The 22,703-nt window shown below is 39.4% G+C and overlaps 1 long non-coding RNA gene, 1 other non-coding gene and 1 pseudogene across 2 annotated transcripts; all 3 read left to right on the forward strand.

Moving 5' to 3' along the window:
• Positions 1 to 446: 446 nt before the first annotated feature.
• On the forward strand, positions 447 to 12,897 carry LOC112586418 (annotated as a pseudogene).
• A 2,915-nt stretch (positions 12,898 to 15,812) lies between these two features.
• TRNAC-GCA lies at positions 15,813 to 15,884 on the forward strand. Its single transcript has one exon. It is a non-coding gene; the product is annotated as a tRNA-Cys (tRNA).
• A 2,575-nt stretch (positions 15,885 to 18,459) lies between these two features.
• On the forward strand, positions 18,460 to 20,355 carry LOC112586526. The gene is made up of 2 exons (XR_003111020.2): positions 18,460 to 18,521; positions 20,142 to 20,355. It is a non-coding gene; the product is annotated as an uncharacterized LOC112586526 (long non-coding RNA).
• Positions 20,356 to 22,703: the final 2,348 nt, after the last annotated feature.

The raw sequence follows: 22,703 nt of genomic DNA on the forward strand, positions 1-22,703 counted from the left end.
CAATTGTGAAGAGACTTGCAATTGCCACCAGAGACTATATTTTAGCCTTTTACTGTTTGTGTGTTATGTCAGTTATGTTATGGTTTTTAAAAGAGAAAAGGAGGTGGTAAGTTTTTTTGTTTGTTTTCTTTGTTTATCTAATAGCTCATATCATACCATATCAACTGTTCTTAAAGTGTGGCCTGAAACTAAAACTTTTTCAATGAATAATACAATCAAAATTTTTCATAATAAGACATGATTTGCCTTTATTATTCTCATTTTTTCATAAATCCACCATGGAGTTTTCCAGAGGCAACGTGACATGTGATGATACCATCATTCTGATGGCTAATGGAATGTGTGTCATATATTTTCTAGAATGTTCTTAAGTATTAGGCTTCTGAAATGTGTGACCATTTGAAATATCTGCCCAACTCAGTGAAACAGTATTTTCCAACTGAATAATGGATGATGTTACAAAATCACGAGTTAAAGATTCATTCAAAGTGCAGAACAGACTGATGAGCTTTAATGTAACAGTATAAAAAGTTAATTGATATGATTTCAGATCTCAATTTATAATAAACCTTTAAGAAACTACTGTGGAGTTTTGGTATAGTATCAAAGAATAACCATAATTATCTAGAAAAGCTATTAAAATATGCCCTCACTTTTCCAACAGTGTATCTTATTCATACTTTTCTACCATCAGATCAGATCAGATCAGTCGCTCAGTCATGTCCGACTCTTTGCAACCCCATGAAGTGCAGCATGCCAGGCCTCCCTCTCCATCACCAACTCCCGGAGTTCACTCAGACTCACGTCCATCGCGTCAGTGATGCCATCCAGCCATCTCATCCTCTGTTGTCCCCTTCTCCTCCTGTCCCCAATCCCTCCCAGCATCAGAGTCTTTTCCAATGAGTCAACTCTTCGCATGAGGTGGCCAAAAGTACTGGTGTTTCAGCTTTAGCATCATTCCTTCCAAAGAAATCCCAGGGCTGATCTCCTTCAGAATAGACTGGTTGGATCTACTTGCAGTCCAAGGGACTCTCAAGAGTTTCTCCAACACCACAGTTCAAAAGCATCAATTCTTAGGTGCTCAGCCTTCTTCACAGTCCAACTCTCACATCCATACATGACCACAGGAAAAACCATAGCCTTGACTAGACGAACCTTTGTTGGCAAAGTAATGTCTCTGCTTTTGAATGTGCTATCTAGGTTGGTCATAACTTTCCTTCCAAGGAGTAAGCGTCTTTTAATTTCATGGCTCCAGTCACCATCTGTAGTAATTTTGGAGCCCAGAAAAATAAAGTCTGACACTGTTTCCACTGTTTGCCCATGTATTTCCCATGAAGTGGTGGGACCGGATGCCATGATCTTCGTTTTCTGAATGTTGAGCTTTAAGCCAACTTTTTCACTCTCCACTTTCACTTTCATCAAGAGGCTTTTTAGTTCCTCTTCACTTTCTGCCAGAAGGGTGGTGTCATCTGCATATCTGAGGTTATTGATATTTCTCCCGGCAGTCTTGATTCCAGCTTGTGTTTCTTCCAGTCCAGCGTTTCTCATGATGTACTCTGCATATAAGTTAAATAAACAGGGTGACAATATACAGCCTTGATGAACTCCTTTTCCTATTTGGAACCAGTCTGTTGTTCCATGTCCAGTTCTAACTGTTGCTTCCTGACCTGCATACAGATTTCTCAAGAGGCAGATCAGGTGGTCTGGTATTCCCATCTCTTTCAGAATTTTCCACAGTTTATTGTGATCCACACAGTCAAAGGCTTTGGCATAGTCAATAAAGCAGAAATAGATGTTTTTCTGGAACTCTCTTGCTTTTTCCATGATACAGTGGATGTTGGCAATTTGATCTCTGGTTCCTCTGCCTTTTCTAAAACCAGCTTGAACATCAGGAAGTTCACGGTTCACATATTGCTGAAGCCTGGCTTGGAGAATTTTGAGCATTACTTTACTAGCGTGTGAGATGAGTGCAATTGTGCGGTAGTTTGAGCATTCTTTGGCATTGCCCTTCTTTGGGATTGGAATGAAAACTGACCTTTTCCAGTCCTGTGGCCACTGCTGAGTTTTCCAAATTTGCTGGCATATTGAGTGCAGCACTTTCACAGCATCATCTTTCAGGATTTGGAATAGCTCAACTGGAATTCCATCACCTCCACTAGCTTTGTTCTTAGTGATGCTTTCTAAGGCCCACTTGACTTCACATTCCAGGATGTCTGGCTCTAGGTCAGTGATCACACCATCGTGATTATCTGGGTCGTGAAGATCTTTTTTGTACAATTCTTCTGTGTATTCTTGCCATCTCTTCTTAATATCTTCTGCTTCTGTTAGGTCCATACCATTTCTGTCCTTTATCGAGCCCATCCCCTTGGTATCTCTGATTTTCTTGAAGAGATCCCTAGTCTTTCCCATTCTGTTGTTTTCCTCTATTTCGTTGCATTGATCGCTGAAGAAGGCTTTCTTATCTCTTCTTGCTATTCTTTGGAACTCTGCATTCAGATGTTTATATCTTTCCTTTTCTCCTTTGCTTTTCGCTTCTCTTCTTTTCACAGCTATTTGTAAGGCCTCCTCAGACAGCCATTTTGCTTTTTAGCATTTCTTTTCTATGGGAATGGTCTACCATAACATAATGCAACAAATTCAACTCTATTAAACCAGTCAAAAAAGAGATCTGTAGAAAGGTAAAACATGAACCCTCTAACAGTTTTTCTTTTATAAAGATAGTTTCTTTCATTTAAATATGTTAGCTGTTTTAATATATGATGAAATTATCTTAAATGAAAAAAATAATTTTTTGGCCACGTGGAGTGGCTTGAGGGATCCTAGTTCTTTGACCAAGGGTCCAGGGCAGGCCCTTGACAGTGAAAGTGTGGAGTCCTAAGCACTGTACTGCCGGGGAATTTCCTAAATGAATATTTTTAAATTGCCTCCATTTTTATTTCTAATATCAATAGATATAACTCATATAAATCAAAGCTTTTTTGTGGTGCTCAAAAAATTTTTTAAGTGTAAAGGGATCTTCAGATCAAAACCTTTGAGAAATGTTACACAAAATCATTAAAATTCCAGTTCTTTCATTCATGCTTCTGATGGTACAAACAGGTCACAGACAGGTCGTGCACTGTAATTCCAGAATCTTCCTTATAACTAAGAATTTCTGCAGTGTCTTTCAACATTGTTCCTCCTTTAGAGAGGTTGGATGTTTAATTTTCAATTGGGTTTTTCTCAGTTTTGAAAACTTAACCTCTCTTTATTTTAGCCCATTATCCTTTATCATAAAAGAAGAATATCAAGCTTAGTATTGTTAGAGAAAAGCAAAGCCAAAACAATAAAACTTTTCAATTCAATAGTAAAATCAAATATTGTCTAGTATGTCCTGAATACTTACTGTGTGTCAGGCTCTGTGCTAAGTGCTTTATATTTATTTTCTCATTTAATTCTCTCAACTGCGTCTAAAGGGCTTCCCAAGTGGCACAGTGGTAAAGAATCCACCTGCCAATGCAAGAGACTTGGGTTCAGTCCCTTGGCAGGGAAGATCCCATGCAGTAGGAAATGGCAGTCAGCTCCAGTATTCTTGCCTGGAAAATTCCATGGACAGAGAAGATTGGCAGGCTACAGTCCATGGGGTCTCAAGGAATCCGACACAACTAAGCAACTGAGCATGCACGCTCACACCTGCATTTAAAAATAGGATGACCATAGTCCTCAGGCTGCCTGGTGTGGTCCTTGTTTGTGCCACTTGTACAAGCATAATTACTAATACTATCCCCCTTCCATTATGGGGCTTCCCTGGTGGCTCAGAAGGTAAAGCGTCTGCCTGCAATATGGGAGAACAGGGTTCGATTCCTGGGTCGGGAAGATCCTCTGGAGAAGGAAATGGCAACCCACTCCAGTACTCTTGTCTGGAAAATTCCATGGATGGAGGAGCCTGGTAGGCTACAGTCCATGATATCTCAAAGAGTCGGACACGACTGAGCAACTTCACTCACTCCAGAATATAAATTTTTCAAGTTTGAACATAAATTATCTGATCACCTTTCCCATAAAAAGTACTATCAACAGTTTACAAATTAGGAAAACAAGGCATAGATTGAGTGTCTTGCCCAAAGTATACTGCTAGTTAATGTGGATCTGGGATCCTAAAGAATAATGAGCTGTTCCACAATGATATCAGTGCTCCTGAGATTTATGTTGATCCCAACTATAGTAATATATATTCCAGAATAAAAGAAAATAACACATAAAATCTTATGATAAAATTTTAAGCTCAGTTTCAGTAGTAAAACACTAATGTGATACATGTGTTCTTCCCACCCTCATCTTTTACACAGTTCACTGGCCCACACTTTGCAGAAAAGCAGTGCTGCTTTTGTGTGTGTGTGTGCGCGCATGTGTGTTGGAGGTGGTAGGGGAGCAGTTCTTGCTGGTTCAGTAAAGCTGAAGGATGCCTATTTATAAAACAGGAATCGTAGGTGAAACTAAGAGGCCTTCCTGATAGGGATTCTCCCTGATCATAAGGAAAGAACACTAGTTTTGATGGCTGTATAAGTGTCCCTGGCTTAAAAACTACATCTCCCAGCACTTCTTGCAGATGAAGGACGTGACCATACTATGCAGTCTTGGCCAATGAAATCTAAGTGGACGTTGTTGGATGAGATTTCTGAGAATACTTTCTTAAAATGGAAGGCCAATTTAGCTGATCTTGCCTTTTATTTTGCTTTACAACTGGATCTCAAATGCAATACTGGAGCTTGAGCAACCATCTTGTAACTACAAAGGAACAAGCACATGTTAAGGATGGCTGGATTAAGGAAAGAGAGAAAGACCTGCCTCTCTGAGGACATTGTCAGTTCAGTTCAGTTGCTCAATTGTGTCCAACTCATTGCAACCCTATGGACTACAACACACCAGGCTTCCCTGTCCATCACCAACTCTCAGAGCTTACTCTAACTCATGTCCATTGAGTTGGTGATGCCATCCAACCATCTCATCCTCTGTCGTCCCCTTCTCCTCCTGCCCTCAATTTTTCCCAGCATCAGGGTCTTTTTCGATGAGTTAGTTCTTTGCATTAGGTGACCACAATATTGCAGCTTCAGCATCAGTCCTTCCAATGAATATTCAGAATTGATTTCCTTGTGATTGACTGGTTTGATCTTCTTGCAGTCCAGGGACTCGCAAGAGTCTCCAACACCACAATTCAAAAGCATCACTTCTTTGGTGTTCATTTTTCTTTATGGTCCAATTCTTAACACCCATACATGACTACTGGAAAAACCATAGCTTTGACTAAATGGACCTTTGTTGGCAAAGTAATATCTCTGCTTTTTAATATGCTGTCTAGGTTTGTCATAGCTTTTCTTCCAAGGAGCAAGTGTCTTTTAATTTTATGGCTGCAGTCACCATCTGCAGTGATTTTGGAGCCCAAGAAAATAAAGTCTCACTGTTTCCATTGTTTCCCCATCTATTTGCCATGAAGTGATGGGACTGGATGCCATGATCTTAGTTTTTGGAATGTTGAGTTTTAAGCCAACTTTTTCACTCTCCTCTTTCACTTTCATCAAGAGGCTCTCATTCCTCTTTGCTTTCTGCCATAAGGGTAGTGTCATCTGCATATTTGAGGTTATTGATATTTGTCCTGGCAATCTTGATTCCAGCTTGTGCTTCATCTAGCCTGGCATTTCACATGATGTACTCTGCATATAAGTTAAATAAGCAGGGTGACCTTGACGTATTCCTTTTCCTATTTGGAATCAGTCTGTTGTTCCATGTCCAGTTCTAACTGTTGCTTCCTGACCTGCATACAGATTTCTCAGGAGGCAGGTCAGGGGGTCTGGTATTTCCATCTTGAAAAATTTGGAGTAGTTTGTTGTGATCCACACAGTCAAAGGCTTTGGCATAGTCAATAAAGCAGAAGTAGATGGTTTTTATGAAACTCTCTTGCTTTTTCAATGATCCAACAGATGTTGGCAATTTGATCTCTGGTTCCTCTGCCGTTTCTAAATCCAGCTTGAACATCTGGAAATTCACAGTTCACATACTGTTGAAACCTGGCTTAGAGAATTTTGAGCATTGTTTTGCTAGCGTCTGAGATGAGTGCAATTGTGCAGTAGTTTGAGCATTCTTTGTCTTTGCCTTTCTTTGGGATTGGAATGAAAACTGACCTTTTCCAGTCCTGTGGCCACTGCTGAGTTTTCCAAATTTGCTGACATAGTGAGTGCGGCACTTTCACAGCATCATCTTTTAGGATTTGAAATAGCTCCACTGGAATTCCATCACCTCCACTAACTTTCTTCATAGTGATGCTTCCTAAGGCCCACTTGAGTTCACATTCCAGGATGTCTGGCTCTAAGTGAATGATCACACCATCATGGTTATCTGGATCATGAAGATCTTTTTTGTATAATTCTGTGTATTTTTGCCACCTCTTCTTAGTATCTTCTGCTTCTGTTAGGTCCATACCATTTCTGTCTTTTATTGAGCCCGTCTTTGCATGAAATGTTCCTTGGTATCTCTAATTTTCTTGAAGAGATCTCTGGTCTTTCCCATTCTATTGTTTTCCTTATTTCTTTGCATTGGTCACTGAGGAAGACTTTCTTATCTCTCCTTGCTAGTCTTTGGAACTCTGCATTCAAATGGGTACATCTTTTTTTCCTTTGCCTTTAGCATCTCTTCTTTTCTCAAGTATTTTTAAGGCCTCCTCAGACAACCATTTTGCCCTTTTGCATTTCTTTTTCTTGGGGATGGTCTTGATCACTGCCTACAGTACAATGTCATGAACCTCCATCCATAGTTCTTCAGGCACTTTGTCTATCAGATCTAATCCCTTGAATCTGTCACTTCCACTGTATAATCGTAAGAGATTTGATTTAGATCATACTGAATGGTCTAGTGGTTTTCCCTACTTTATTCAATTTAAGTCTGAATTTGGCAATAAGGAGTTCATGATCTGAGTCACCATCAGCTCCTGGTCTTGTTTTTGCTGACTGTGTATAGTTTCTCCATCTTTGGATGCAAAGAATATAATCAATCTGATTTTGATATTGACCATCTGGTGATGTCCATGTGTAGAGTCTTCTCCTGTGTTGTTGAAAGAGAGTGTTTACTATGACCAGTGCATTCTCTTGGCAAAATTATATTAGCCTTTCACCTGCTTCATTTTGTACTGCAAGGCTAAAGTTGCCTGTTCTCCAGGTATCTCTTGACTTCCTACTTTTGGATCTGCCAAATAAACCCTGGACCAATAAAGACATAAAACTGGTAATATGATTATGCCACTATTTTTTCCAATTTCATTACAGATAAACTAAATTCCTAAATATTACAAGGGCTTCTCTGTTGGCTCAGATCATAAGGAATCTGGCTGCAGTGCAGGAGACCCCAGTTTGATCCCTGGGTCACAACGATGCCCTTGAGAAGGTAATGGCAAGCCACTCCAGTATTCTTGCCTGGAGAATTCCATGGACAGAGGAGCCTGATAGGCTACAGTCCATGGGGTTGCACAGAGTCAGACACAACTGAGCACACACACATAAATATTACAATGTGAACCCCATGCTCCCATTCCACTTCAATGATGGGTATCATTAATGAAAGCATTCTTTCCTGCTCATCCTAAACATAGCCTCAGAATCCATCTCAACATAAGTGTCTAAAACCCACATCACCCAGCAGCTCAGGCTTGAGAAACACATGGGCCAAGTGTGCTTCTGCAACTGAGTGTGGTTCACCAGAAAGCCAAATGATCATGCACTGCTTATTCCAAATGAGAGGATTCTGAGGCTACTGTGTCTCCTTTCTTTGAGAGACCAGCATCCTTTTCTCTGGTCCCAGCGCCAGATTTTTGGCACCCCAGACTATGGGGACCCTCACTTGACTATGCTGAACCCTTCAGTCTCTTTCTGTGAGGGTAAAGCCTTTCCTTCATGTCTATCACCATTCTGGGCTTTCCCATACCTTCAAATTGAGGTGCCTTCCCAGGAATGGAAGTCAAAGGAAAAGAAAGAGTTAGGGGGACACTTTGGAGTCTCTACCAGGGTTTTGGGGATTAAGTTCTCATTCACTCTGAAAGGAACTGGCAACACAGAGGGTGTGGGGACAGGGAGTTTGGGGGAACTGGCTGGAGGGAAGGTGAAGGTCAGTGATGCTCCTGATTATAATCCCCATATCATTCATCACTTTGTTCTTAAATAAAGCATGGGACATAGACATACACAAAGCAATATATACCAGAATAAATGAAAATATTAGTCCTTAACCACAGGACTTCCCTTGTGGTCCAGTGGTTAAGACCTCCTGCTTCTACTGCAGGGTGCACAGGTTTCATCCATGGTCAGAAACTAAGATCCTGCTGCATGCTGTGTGGCAAAGCCAAAAAAATTCTACAAAAAAAAGAAAAGAAAACACAACACAAAATTTGCAATAAAACTTAAGGTCAATTTCACTAGTGAAACTCTGAAGCAATGTGTCACTCCCGAGCTCATCTTTCTGACAGTTTCGGAAGCCTATAACCTCTGAATCAGAAATGATACCAATAATGAAATTATTTTTCATGCTTGTTCTGAGGCAATTTTTCCTATTTGTAGCATTGCTTGGTCAAAAAATTCAGGATTCACAACCTGACACAAAACTACACATGTTAGTTATGGTGTATTAGTTATGCCTTAGTTATAGAGACAGATGAATACATTGAATTATGTCAAGATTTAGAGTATATATAATTTACTGGAATCAATATTTTGTTAATGTTTAATTTCACAAGAATACTTATGTACTCTTCAGTTCAGTTCAGTTCAGTTGCTAAGTCATGTCCGACTCTGTGACCCCATGAATTGCAGCACTCCAGGCCTCCCTGTCCATCACCAACTCCCGGAGTTCACTCAAACTCCCGTCCATTGAGTCGGTGATCCCATCCAACCATCTCATCCTCTGTCGTCCCTTTCTCCTCCTGCCCCCAATCCCTCCCAGCATCAGAGTCTTTTCCAGTGAGTCAACTCTTTGCATGAGGTGGCCAAAGTATCAGAGTTTCAGCTTCAGCATCAGTCCTTCCAAAGAACACCCAGGACTAATCTTCTTTAGAATGGACTGGTTAGATCTCCTTGCAATCCAAGGGACTCTCAAGAGTCTTCTCCAACACCACAGTTCAAAAGCATCAATTCTTCTGCGCTCAACTTTCTTTATAGTCCAACTCTGACATCCATACATGACCACTGGAAAAACCATAGCCTTGACTAGACGGACCTTTGTTGGCAAAGTAATGTCTCTGCTTTTGAATATGCTATCTAGGTTGGTCATAACTTTCCTTCCAAGGAGTAAGTGTCTTTTAATTTCATGGCTGCAGTCACTGTCTGCAGTGATTTTGGAGCCTGTCTGACACTGTTTCCACTGTTTCCCAATCTATTTCCCATGAAGTGATGGGACCAGATGCCATGATCTTAGTTTTCTGAATGTTGAGCTTGAAGCCAACTTTTTCACTCTCCACTTTCACTTTCATCAAGAGGCTTTTTAGTTCCTCTTCACTTTCTGCCGTAAAGGTGGTGTCATCTGCATTTCTTAGGTTATTGATATTTCTCCCAGCAATCTTGATTCCAGCTTGTGCTTCTTCCAGCCCAGCATTTCTCATGATGTACTCTGCATAGAAGTTAAATAAGCAGGGTGACAATATACAGCCTTGACATACTCCTTTTCCTATTTGGAACCAGTCTGTTGTTCCATGTCCAGTTCTAACTGTTGCTTCCTGACCTGTATGTAGGTTTCTCAAGAGGCAGGTCAGGTGGTCTGGTATTCCCATCTCTTTCAGAATTTTCCACAGTTTATTGTGATCCACACAGTCAAAAGCTTTGGCATAGTCAATAAAGCAGAAATAGATGTTTTTCTGGAACTCTCCTGCTTTTTCGATGATCCAGCAGATGTTGGCAATTTGATCTCTGGTTCCTCTGCCTTTTCTAAAACCAGCTTGAACATCTGGAAGTTCACAGTTCACGTATTGCTGAAGCCTGGCTTAGAGAATTTTGAGCATTACTTTACTAGCGTGTGAGATGAGTGCAATTGTGCGGTAGTTTGAGCATTCTTTGGCATTGTCTTTCTTTAGGAGATAGATATTCAGGAATATTTGGAAGTATGACTACAGAACAATACTTTAAATTTCTAATTACATATACTAAGACTTGACAGAGAAAGCATAAACAAGTAAGCCATTTATGTAGTGTTCAAAGTTTTCATTAGTAAGGTCATTATAGCCTTAAAATACAGTATTGGTGATGCAGATCAAAGGAAATAACTTCTACTAGAACTTTTTAACTGACCACATGAATCTTATTTTGTGTTCATACATAGTACTGCAATTAAATTATTAGAATCTAGTAAAATTATTAGGATCAATTGATTCATCCTTTTATTTATGATCAGATGATTTTCAACAAGGGTGCCAAGACAATTTGATGGGAAAGAATAGTCCATTCAACAAATGGTTATGATGAAGGAGATTATTGTTGATTGATGAAAACAACTGTTCAGCCCCCTCCCCATTTCCCTTTTCCCCATTATCAGAATATAAATAATAGCAAAGAAAACGGTGCTTGAACAACTTGATAGCCACATGCAAAAGAATGAAGCTGACCCCAACCTCATGCAATGTACAGAAATCAGCTCAGAATGGATCAGAGGCCTAATATAAGAGCTAAAATAAAAAACTCTGAGAAGTAAACACAGTGTTAGTCATAGTGTTAGTCACTCAGTCATGCCAGACTCTTTGTGACCTCATGGACTGCAGCCCACCAGGCTCCTCTGTCCATGAGATTTTCCAGGCAAGGATACTGGAGTGGGTTGCCATTTCCTTCTCCAGGGGATCTACCCAACCCAGGGATCGAACCCAGGTCACCTGCACTGCAGGAAGATTCTTTTCCGAGTGAGCTACAAGGGAAGCCCCTATATTTCTTTGAGCCCCTTTTTTTGGAGGGGGGCAAAACTACTGGAGTGGGTTGCCATTCCCTTCTCCAGGAGATCTTTCCGACCCAGGAATTGAACTCGGGTCTCCCGCACTTTGGCACACACTTTACCTTCTGAGCCACCAGGGAAGTAAACATAGGAATAAATATTTGCAACCTTGGGTTACACAAAACCTCAGATGAGACATCAAAAGCACAATTGACAAAAGGAAAAATAGATGAATTGGACTCATCAAAATTAAAAAGCTTGTGTTGCTTCGAATGGCACCATCAAGAAAATAAAAACGACAGCACATATATCTTCACAAATTATTTATACAGTAAGGGATTTGTATGTAGGATATATAAAGAACTTCAGCAACTCAATAATGGAAAGATAAATAGCCCAATTTTAAAATGGTTAAAGGATCTGAATAGATATTTCTCAAAAGAAGACATACAAATGGCCACAAAAGAAAGTTGAAATAATGCTCAATAACATTTAGCCATTAAGGAGATTTGGGCTTTTCCAGGTGGCTCAGTGGTAAAGAATCTGCCTGCTAGGAAGGCGATGAGGGTTCTATCCCTGGGTCAGGAAGATCCCCTGGAGAAGGACATGGCAACCCAATCCAGTATTCTTGCCTGGGAAATCCCATGAACAGAGAAGACTGGCAGGCTACAGTTTGTGGGGTCACAAAGAGTCAGACACAACTTAGCATCTAAACAACAACAACAAAAATTAAGGAAATTTATATAAAAAAACACAATGAGATACCACTTTAAAACACCAGGATGGGCACTCTTTCCTCCCTGCTTCCAAGAAAAGAAGGAACAATGGTCGTGCCAGAAAGGGCCGAGGCTACAATCAGCCTTTCACTGCACTAACTCTGCCCGATGTGTGCCTGAGGATAGGCCAGTAAGAAGTTAGCCATTCAGAACATCTTAGAGGCCACTACTGTCAGGGACACTTCTGAAGCGAGTGTTTTCAATGCCTATGTGCTTTCCAAGCTGTATGTGAAACTACATTACTGTGTGAGTTGTGCCATTCATAGTAAGGTAGTTAGGAATCCTTCTGGGGAAGCCAGAAAGGACTGCACACCTCCATCTCAATTTAGACCTGCGGGTGCTGCCCCATGCCCTCCACCAAATCCCTTGTAAAGAGGCAAGTCCTTAAAGACTGAAGAAATACTGTTCTCTGAAAAAACAATAAAATGGAAAATATACTATGAAAAAAACAAAACAGGGTGGCTATAATCAATAGACAAGTTTTGGAAAACAGCACCAGACTGCAATATACTGAGACTTCTGCTTAAAACTCTTCAGTTGCTTGCAACTGCATCCCAACTGCATCTAGGAAAAAGTGCTAACACCATCAGAGGTTCACATTACTCTGAACGATTCGAGTCCCACTTTTAGTTCCAGACTTATCTGCTCAAACTCTGCACTTTAGTCATCTGGAGCTTCTTTTCAGTTCTTTGAAAGTCCTGTTCATCTTTCAATGCTGGGCCTTCACACGGGCTGGTCACACTATATGAAGCACTTACCCCTGCCCCCCCATTTCCTACCTCTCAACTAGGTCTAATTTTTACATTTTCAAACCTAAATTTACATATTCAAATATCATTTGAACTTTCCTCTGACACCCCCCACCACTACCATCACTAAGGTTGGAATAAATTTTCCTTTTTTATATTCCCAATGAATAATGTCCTTCTTCATCAAGCATGTACTATAGTCTTCTCTTTCTTGGCCTGTATCCTTCAATAGACTGTAGGTTGTAGCACAATAGAAACAATGTCTCTTTATCGTCATGTCAAGCCTCCCACAATATTTGGTACCTGCAAGTTTCTTAATGGATAGTGGGAAAATTAATAGATTTTTTTAAAAAAGATCTTTTGATGTGGACCATTTTAAACTCTTTATTGAATTTGTTACAACATTGCTTCTCTTTTATTTATTTTATTTTATTTTATTTTTTGGCCCCTGAGGCATGTAGGATCTTAGCTCCCTGGATCAGGGATCACACCCACACCTCCTGTCATTGGAAGATGAAGTCTTAACCCCTGGACCACCACGGAAATCCCTAAAGAATGGATTGATTTTGCTGATTCATCAATTAAAATACTTCTGTTGAAAGTAACAGCTACTATAACAATCTTAAAGGAATTTATTGGAAGGGTAAAAAGGGCTCATGAATTGACAAGAAGTTGTAATACCAGTCTTGAAAATGGGTAAAGAGCTGGGTAACTCCAGCAGCCAAGAAGCTGGAAAATGTTAGCAACGAATAGCCCAGTAGACTGAGAGGGACACAGTCACCTTATTTAATACGACCCTGTTGCTGCCTCTTTAGGATTCCACCTCAAATTCTCTTGGAGATAATTTCCCCACTGCTGGGAATTGCCCCTTCATCTCTGTGTCACTTGATCAAGATTTACATTTCTGGAAAGACAATCACTGGCTAATGATCATGTGCCATGCCCAGGCTGCTGAAGATGAGAAATATCAGGTCAGGGCCTGTCACACATCCAGAGAGGGAATGAGGGCATGCCTCTCACTAGGACAGTAGGGAATTCCCTCACACAGGAAGAAGGGTTGGATACAGTGAAGCTAAGAAAGTACAGCTGTCTGCTACAGCTGTCTAGAACTAAAGCAAAATATGTGTTTCCACACAGAATAGTTTGTTTTGGTGCCATGTGTGTATTTAGGGCCTCTAGAGTGGCTTAGAAAGTAATAAAAACACATGAATTGAGTGTGATGTTTTTAGAGAAACATAATCTTTATCCTGTAGTCAAGTGGAACATTCAGTAATTCAGATATGGTTATGCGAGAAGTTTTACTTAATGAAGTGCTCAGTTAAGGATAGAAAAAGAAATTACAAAATAAACATTTAAAACATCAACTGAAAAGCACTCAAAGTACTTTTAGTTGCACCAGGCAAAAGTTATACGGGGCTCCCATCTCAATTACAGCACGGAATTCTGCCTTTCTGTGAAAATAGCAATCGACCTAGAAATCCAAAAGGCTTTGAAAATCACTCAATAAATTTTTAAATGTCTGTAGGAGTCTTGGGGAAACCTTGTGGTAATTAATGTTTGTCAAGAATGCAACAGGGATTCAGGGTCATAGAGACAAGATGAAGGGTTTTTCTCAGAAATGTAAGAAATAAACCATTGAAGAAAAAAAATGTCCAGTGTAAAACCTGAAAAAGCAGGAGTGAAAAAGAAATATGCATCCACACAAAATCCTGCACATCAATGTTTATGCAGCTTTATTCATAATTCTCAAAATTTGGAAGCAACCAAGATTCTCTTCAATAAGTAAATGGATTAACTGTGGTACATACTGACAATGGAATATTACTCAGCAATAAAAAAGAATTGAATTACCAAGTCATACACACACACAAACATGGAGGAAACTTAGGTATGTATTGCGAAGTGAAATAAGTCAATTTGAAAAGGCTCACAATACTTATTTCAACTATATGACATTATGGAAAAGGCAAAACCATAAAGAGTAAAAAGATTAGGGGTTCAGAGCAAGGGAGGGATTCATAGGTGGAGCAAAAAGATATTTTTAAGGAAGTGAAATTTGTTTTATATGATATTGTAAAGGTGGATACCTATATGGATTTTGGTCAAAATCCATAGAATGTATAACAAGAAGAGTAAACCCTAATATAAACTTTAGTTGGATTTTAGTTAATAAAAATGTATCAATATTGCTCATTAATTGTAACAAATGTACTGCACTAATATAAGATGTTAATAGAAGAAACTGGGCATGGGGTATATATGAGAACTTTAAGCTCCAGTTTCCTACAACTGCTTTTTATTTATTTATTAAAAGTATATTAATCTTTTCAAGACTGATGCATGTACAATTATAATTTTGAAACATTATAAACTTCTTAGCTGCATTTATCATAGTATCTACCAAATTAATAAAGACTGGTATTTTCTTCACAAGTGGTAGGTGAAATACTCACTAAGGAATAAAATGAAGTAGATGGACATAAATACACAAGTAACTATTCACTGACTATACATTAGCCAGCCTCCAAGATGATCCCCAATGATCTTCATCTCCTTTTATTGTTGTTTTAAGCCCCTAAATTTTGTGGTGTTTTTTATGCAGTAATAGACAATGGATACACTGACTTTCAATGAGGATTCAATCAATGGATGCACATCAAGAAGTAAAAGTCTTGAGGATATATGAACAACTTTAGATTTACAGGATTTTGGAAAGGTTTTGACTTGGGTATAGAAAGTTTACAGAGGGGAGGAGTCATTTCTGTAATGATTTCAAGGTCTATAGGGAACCAACCACTCCTGCCCACTCCCTGAAACACAAAACACATAAATGTTGGCAGCTAGGTGGTTACACCTGGGTGGGTGGTGGTGTGTAATATATATATATATAACATATATAGTATATTATATATTATACTACATATAATATATAAGTATATTATATAATAGTATATTCTAAAAAATAGTATATTGTATATTTATATTACATATATATAGTAACAAATGTATAACACATATTAAGCACCATACAAAATAAAACAAAAACAAGTTTTTTGCAAAAACACAAGTTTCCTCCTACCTCTTTGAAATCAGTCTCTACCTTCACCAGCCCAGGCAACTAGCTATAAATTAATTTTCATGTTGTAGAATTTCTGATGAATTGAATCATACATAGGGTATGTGGTTTTCTCTTGCTTAGCATAATGTCTTTGAGATTCATCAAGTTGTAGCTTGTATCAGTAATTCATTTCCTTTTCTTGCTGAGCAGTACTCCATTGTATGGATATACCACATGTCACCTGTGGTTGGACATTCCAGTTGTTTGCAGTTTGAGACTACTATGAATAAGACTTGGGCTTCCCTGGTGGCTCAGAGGTTAAAGCGTCTGCCTGCAATGCAGGAGACCTAGGTTCGATCCCTGGGTTGGGAAGATCCCCTGGAGAAGGAAATGGCAACCCACTCCAATATTCTTGCCTGGAGAATCCCATGGACAGAGGAGCCTGGTGGGCTACAGTCCAGGGGGTCACAAAGGGTCGGACACGACTGAGCAACTTCACTCACTTGATGAATAAGACTGCTGTAAGGCTCTTGAACAAGTCTTCCCTGGTGACTCAAACTGTAAATAGTCTGCCTGCAGTGTGGGAGATCTGGGTTCAATCCCTGGGCTGGGAAGATCCCCTGGAGAAGGAAACGGCAACCCACTCCAGTATTGTTGCCTGGAGAATTCCATGGATGGAGGAGCCTGGCAGGCTACAGTCCATGGGGTCTCAAAGAGTCGGACATGACTGAGCAACTAACACACACACATATAAGGTTCATGTAGCCACCACTAAAGTATCATACAAAATAGTGTTGCTGTCCTAAAAAGATCCCCTCTGCTTCACTCTATTCAACCATTTCTTGCTCCCCTTAAACCTCTGGCAATTGCTACAGTTTTACTTTTCCAGATTATAATTGAAATTATACAGTATTTAGTCTTTTCAGACAGGCATCTCTCACTTAGCAATGTGTATTTAAAATTGATCTGCGTCTTTTCATGGCTCAATAGCTCTTTTCTGTTTATCACTGAAAAATATCCCACTGCACAGATGTACCACAGTTTCGTTGTCCTTTCACCTATTGAAGGATATCTTGGTTGTTCCCAGTTTGGGTTGATTATGAACAAAGCTGATGATACAGTCATTTGTGTGCAGGTTTCTATGTAGACATAAAATTTCAGTTCAGTTGGGTAAATACTTGGAAGTGCAACTGCTGAATCATAAGGTAAGATTATGTTTAGACTATTTTTAACTTTGTAAGAAACTGCCACAGTGTACCATTTTCCATTCCCATTAGTAATAAATGAGAGTTTCTATTCTCTGCATCCTCTCCAGCAACACATCCGACAATAGATATGTAGTGGTATCTCGTTGCTTTATTTATGTATCTATTTATCTTTGGCTATGCTGGGTCTTCATTGCTGTGCGGGCTTTTCTCTTGTGGTGACAAGCAGGGGCTTACTCTCTAGTTGCGGTGCTCAGGCTTCACGTTGCAGTGGGATACCTTGTTGTACAGCATGGGTTTCAGGTGCTCAGCAGCACAGGGGCTCAGGAGTTATGGCTCCCGGGCTGTAGAGTTCAGGCTCAATAGTTGTGGCGCACGGGCCTAGCTGTTCTGTGGCATGTGGGATCTTCCCAGATCAGGGATCAAACCCATGTCTCCTGCACTGACAGATTCTTTACTACTGAGCCACTAAGGACGCCCTCATTGAGGTTTTAATTTGAAGTTCCCTAATGACAAATGCTATGGAGCATTTTTCATATGCTTATTTGATATGTGTGTATCTTCTTTGATGTCTTCTTTTTATATCTGTTCCCCATTTTAAAAAATTGGATTGTTTTCTTATTGTTGAGCTGTAAGATTCTTAGTGTATTGGTGATATAAATCCTTTATCAATTATGAATTTTGTAAATATTTTTTGCCTGTCTGAGTCTGGTCTTTTGGTCTTGTTTAGTCACTTAAATATTTAATATTTCACTTAAATATTTACAAAAACAATATTTTGTAAATATTTTTTTTGTCCGAGTCTGGTCTTTTGATTCTCTTTCACAAAACAGATGTATTCAATTTTTATAAAGAACAACTTATGAAGTTTTTCTTTTAGGGATCATGCTTTTGTTGTATATAAACATTTATCACCAAACCTAAGGTCATCTATATTTTCTCATTTGTTGTCACTAGAAATTTTGTAGCTTTGTATTTTAAAGCTAGGTCCATGACCCATTTTTAGTTAATTTTCATGAAAGGTGTGCAAAAGTGTTTTTTATTTAATATTCCATTTTCTTTCAGTTCATTGCTGGTGTTTAGAAATAGTTATTATACCTTAATGATAATTTTGTGTCCTTCAAAGAATTTGTTCATTTCATCTGACTTGTGGAATTTATTGGCATAAAGTTCATCAAAATTTTACTTTACATCTTTCAATGTGTGCTGTGATCTCTCCTCTTTCAACCCTGTTATTTTAAATTTATGCTATCTCTTTTCACTTTTGTATCTGTTTAGCTAGTAGCTTGTCATTTTTTTTCATCTTTTACAGAGTTAACTTTTAGCTTTTCATTTATGTTTCTCCACTTTCTATTTCACTGACTTCTACTTTTATCTTTACTAGGTCTTTCCTCCAGCTTACTTTGAGTTTAATTTACTCTTTACTAGCTTCTTAAAGACAAAGCAAGATTATTGATTTTAGATCTTATTTTTTTCTTCACAGAATTTTAAAAATTGAAGAATAGTTGGTATACAATGTTGTGTTAGTTTCAGGTGTACAACAAAGCGGTTCAGTTATTCACTATCTTTTTTTTAAAAAAATGTACAGATTATGCAAGTAATTAGGCTCTGATCATATATCTTTTGGGCTTCCCAGCTGGTGCAGGGGTAAAGAATCCACTTGAGAAGCAGGAGACCTGGGTTCGATCCCTGGGTTGGGAAGATCCCCTGGAGAAGGAAACAGCAACCCCCTTTAGTATTCTTGCCTGGGAAATCCCATGGACCGAGGAGCCTGGCAGGTCTACAGTCCATGGAGTCGCAAAAGGTCAGACATGACTTAGCGACTAAACAACAATATGTATGTTTTGATTACTAGCTTCTAATTTAATTCCATTGTGGTCAAATAACATGCTCACTATGATTTCCATATACATAAATTTATCCAATCTTATCTTGTGGTTCAATATATGGCCTATTCTACTGATTAGTCAGCTTCTGTTGAGTTCAGTTCAGTTGCTCAGTTGTGTCCGACTCTCTGCGACCCCATGAATTGCGGCACGCCAGGCCTCCCTGTCCATCACCAACTCCCAGAGTTCACTCAAACTCACGTACATCGAGTCGGTGATGCCTTCCAGCCATCTCATCCTCTGTCATCCCCTTCTCCTCCTGCCTCCAATCCCTCCTGGCATCAGTCTTTTCCCATGAGTCAACTCTTTGCATGAGGTGGCCAAAGCACTGGAGTTTCAGCTTTAGCATCATTCCTTCCAAAGAAATCCCAGGGCTGATCTCCTTCAGAATGGACTGGTTGGATCTCCTTGCAGTCCAAGGGACTCTCAAGAGTCTTCTCCAACACCACAGTTCAAAAGCATCAATTCTTCAGCACTCAGCTTTCTTCAGAGTCCAACTTTCACATCAATACATGACTACTGGAAAAACCATAGCCTAAGCTTAAAAAATATGTATTCTTCTGTTGTTGAGGATAGTGTTCTTTAATAAGAAAAAAGTGTTCTATAAATGACAACAGGTCAGTTAAATTTTCTTATAGTTCTACATTCTTACATATCTGCTACTTAATCTATCAGTTACTGAGCTGAGTGAAATCTACTGCAATTGTGGATTTTTCATTTCTTTTTTAATTCTACCAAATTTTGCTTCATGTATTTTGAAATGCTGTTTTTAATTGCATACACACTGAGAAATTATATCTTCCTGATGAGTTTAACCCTCACTCTTTTTTGTCATACTGAGTTTTTCTCCTGGTTAGTGAGGTTGTATTTTCACCTTCTCTTGTCTAGTAATTTTGACTAGAAGTTGAGTATTTTGAATGTTATGGTTTTGAATATTTTGATTTTTTTAAATTTATTTATTTATGTGGCTGTACTGGATCTTAGTTGCAGCATGGGGGATCTAGTTCCCTGGCCAGGTACCAAGCCGGGGCTCATTGCATTGGGAGCGCAGAGTCTTAGCCACAAGACCACCAGGGAAGTCCCTTGAATATTTGGACATTTTTGTCTCATTTAATGAGTATTAAATTTGCTTGTCAGGCAATTTAGTTACTTGGTAATCAGCCTGATCATGTCAAGACCTGCTTGTAAGCTTTGTTAAGGTAGATTTAAAGTAACTTTTATTGTAATGCTTATTTAAACCCAAGTAATAAAGCATAACACTTTTGGTTCTCTATTGAATGCCCCAGGTTTGTTTGTTTTTTTTTAATATGTTTTCTTCACTCTAGTTAGTAGGAGATCAATTGTCTCTTAGCCCTGTGTGAACTCTAAGATTTGTTTAGCTCACAGCTCCTAGTTTTTGTTCTTTACCCAGCCTCTTATAGTTTCATTTTACATACGTTTAGATGATTATTCTGCCAAATAATCAAGGAAATCCCTAGGCGGAGTTTCTGATCTCCTTCATTACATATCTCCCTTCTCTTTTGTGTTTCACCCCACAGATTGCAGCCACCTCAGTCTTCCAAGTCCTTATTTCTGGATTCCTGGCTCATCAACACAGTGAGATCTCCCAGTGATGTATCGATTTCTCCTCCTGATATTATTGTCCAGAAGTTGTCCCCAAAGACAATGCTGCCACAATCAAAAGGTATACCTTATTGGTTTCCTTTCTGAAAGAAAGGCTGAAAATAAATGGCTTTGGATATTTATTTCAAATGTTTTGTCCGGTTTTCTAGTTATTTATAGCAGATGGCAAGCCCCATACCAGTAACCCCATCATGAGTGGAAGCAGAAGTCTATTGCCTCATTTTAAATATGAATAGAGACATCCCTAATGGTCCAGTGGTTAAGACTCCACACTTCCAGTGCAGGGGACACAGGTTCAACCCCTGATTGGGCAACTAAGATCCTACGTGCCATGTGGCCAAAAAAATAAAATAAATAAATGTGAATGAATCAGCAGACATCTGAGGGCAATAGAACATAAGGTATACTTCAAATTTTAGAATGTAATATGAATGCTATAACATTGAATATACATGTAGAAGGTGAAAGTGTTAGTCGTGTCCAACTCTTTTGCAACCCCATGGACTGTAGACCACCAGGCTCCTCTGTCCATGGGATTTTTCAGGCAAGACAACTGGAGTGGGTTGCCATTTCCTTCTCTGGGGGATCTTCTGGAACCCAGGTCTCCTGCGTGGCAGGCAGATTCTTTACCATCTAAGCCACAGTGAAGTTACTTTGTTAGGGTTGCTGTAACGAAGTACCACAAACTGATGACTTAAAACAACAGAAATTTTATTTTATTTATTTATTTTTTGGCCAAACTGTGCAGCATGCGGGATCTTAGTTCCCTGACCAGGGATTGAACCCATGCCCCCTGCATTCAGAGCACAGAGTCTTAACCCCTGAACTCCCAGGGAAGTCCTCAGCAGGATTTTTTTGTCACACGGTTCTGAAGGCTAGAAATCCAAGATCTAGGTGCCATCAGGGTTGGTTCATTCTCAGGGCTGTGAGGGGGAATCTTTTCCATGTCTGTCCCTTAGCTTCTGGAGGTTTACCAGCAATCTGTGGCATTCCCTGGTTTTGCTGCATCACCCCAATCTCTGCCTTTCTCTTGATGCGGCATTCTCCTTGTGTGTACTTCTGTCTCCAAATTTCCCCCCTTTTAAGAACATCATTCATGTTGGATTAGGGACCCGCCCTACTTTGGTATGATCTCATCTTAACTAATTGTATCTGCAATCACCCTATTTCCATATAAGGCCACATTCTGAGGTACTAGGGATTTGGACTTCAGCATAAGAATTTTAGTGGGGTGGGGGGACACAATTCAACCCATAGCAATAATTAAGATGCTGCTGCCAAAAATATGTAAGGTAGAAAGGGAACAGAATAGATGGAATAAAACGTGGAAAAAAAACTAATATCCTGGTATCACGGAACACAAAGGTAGCAGTGAGATATTGACAAAAGTTTGTAAGACATGAAATAGGAGTTTTGGTATATTATTTAAAAGTTATAAAGATAACCAATACCATGATTAGCAAACTAAGCAAGAAGCAAAGCAAGCAACTTAAATGAGAAACAGGGTTAGGGTTTTGGTGCTTGTGTCTACCTGGAAGATGTGCAGAGTACTTTGGCTGGCTAGTCAGTGCTTGCCCCATCTGAAGAATAAAGCCAATCAATTAGATTTGGTCAATTCATGGGAAAGGGGCCATATTTGCCGTGCATTGGGTTAGTGTCTCCGTAAACTTCATATCCACCTAGAATCTCAGAGAGAGATCTTATTTGGAAAAAGTGTCTTTGCAAATGTAATTCGTAAAGTCGTACTGGATTACGGTAAGCCCTAAATCAAATGGCTGATGTTCTTACAAGAAGGGGAAGTTTGGACTAAGAGACATGACACATGGAGGGAAGACGGCCACATGAAGATACAGAAAGAAATGTGAGTGATACAGCCAGCAACCAAGGAGTGTCAGCAATTGCTGGGCACCACCGGATGCTCAGAAGAGGCAAGAATGGATTCTTCCTTAGAGCTTTCAGAGGGAGCATGGCCCTTCTAACACCCTGCTTCCAGACTTCGAGCCTCTAGGACAGTGAGTGTCCATTTAAGTTTTGTGCTTCCTGGTTCATGGTGATTTCTTAAGGCAGCCCTAGGAAATTAAAATGTGCCCCCTCTGACTTTTTCAGGAGGCTAAACATTTGGAATTTTTAAATGTCACATCTTACAATTGTTTTCATATTGGTTATTTTTGTTTGTTTTTGAACTCATTGCTATTCAAACCAAATACATCTATGGTCAGATCTAGTCTCCACCCATCCACTTGCAAGCCCTGCAATAGAGAAACTAAATACAGTGTAAGAAGATGACTAACAGAAAGGAGAAGTGAGGTAAGTGAACTGAGATGAAGTATAAATGTGCTAAATACTCTCCTGTCAGAGCAGGAAGTAAAAAGAAAACATCTAAAATGGACTAATGAAATAATGTGAAAATGGTTCAAAGTAGTTGTCTCTGGAAAACCGCACAGGGCTGGGGCAGGTGAGAGCTGCCTTGTGTTATA

The sequence above is a fragment of the Bubalus bubalis genome, chromosome 8 (genome assembly GCF_019923935.1).
Source record: "Bubalus bubalis isolate 160015118507 breed Murrah chromosome 8, NDDB_SH_1, whole genome shotgun sequence".
In the NCBI taxonomy this organism is placed as follows: domain Eukaryota; kingdom Metazoa; phylum Chordata; class Mammalia; order Artiodactyla; family Bovidae; genus Bubalus; species Bubalus bubalis.